Source organism: Octopus bimaculoides, chromosome 18 (assembly GCF_001194135.2).
Source record: "Octopus bimaculoides isolate UCB-OBI-ISO-001 chromosome 18, ASM119413v2, whole genome shotgun sequence".
Taxonomy (NCBI): Eukaryota; Metazoa; Mollusca; class Cephalopoda; order Octopoda; family Octopodidae; genus Octopus; species Octopus bimaculoides.
In genome coordinates this window covers 2,899,208-2,900,119 of record NC_068998.1, presented here as the reverse complement: position 1 = coordinate 2,900,119, position 912 = coordinate 2,899,208, and the positions used below count along the sequence as shown (strand labels likewise).

General features: G+C 34.5%; 1 protein-coding gene across 1 annotated transcript in view; it reads left to right on the top strand.

Moving 5' to 3' along the window:
• The window catches only part of LOC106871392 (uncharacterized), an 8,294-nt gene that overhangs the window by 7,334 nt on the left and 48 nt on the right, over window positions 1-912 (top strand). The window lies entirely within an intron of this gene.

Here is a 912-nt window from a genome sequence, read left to right as displayed (position 1 = left end):
AAAACCACAGACATAATATCTTGTGACATTTTTCATTATACAATTGTTTTTGTTTTTTAGTTTCCTTTTTTTTTTTCTTTTCTTTTCTTCCTTGTTTTTTGTCATTTTTATCTTCTCATCATTTCTCTCTTTCTCTTTCCAATTATTATTATTATTATCATTATCATTCTGGCAGAATCGTCAGCACACCAAACAAGATGCTTCGCAACATTTCTCCTGGCTTCAACGTTCTGAGTCCAAATTCTACCAGGATTGATTTTTTTTTGCCTTTCATCCTTTCAGGGGTCGATGTAGTTGACTTACCCCCGCCCCGACCCCCTTAAAACTGCTGGCCTTGTGCCAATGCTTGCAACCACTATTATTATTATTATTATCATATTTCTTGTCATCATCATCATTATTATTATTATTATCATATTTCTTGTCATCATCATTATTATTATTATTATTATTATTATATTTCTTGTCATCACCATCATTATTATTTTTATTATTATTATTATTATTATTACTGTAACGAAGGCGGCAAAGTGGTAGAAGTGGTTGAGTAGCAGACTGAATACATCAGAGTATTATATTTATTTGGTTCTTTCCTGAATGGGGAGAGTGGCTGCATTTAACCCTCTAAGGTCACAAGGAAAACACACACACACATGTTCTGTCTTTGTGTCGGTGTTTGTCCCCCCTTGGTAACCGGCATTGGTGTGTTTATGTCGCCATAGCATTTCAGCAGTTCAGCAATAGAATTCATACCGGGCTTTAAAAAACCCAATAAGTACTGGAATCAATTCGTTTAACCAGAATTCTACAAGGCGCTGCTCCATCATGGCCACAGTCTAATGCTCAAAACAAGTGAAACATAAAAGTTATCCAAATATTTTAGACAAGACATGAATAAATACCACCACCCTC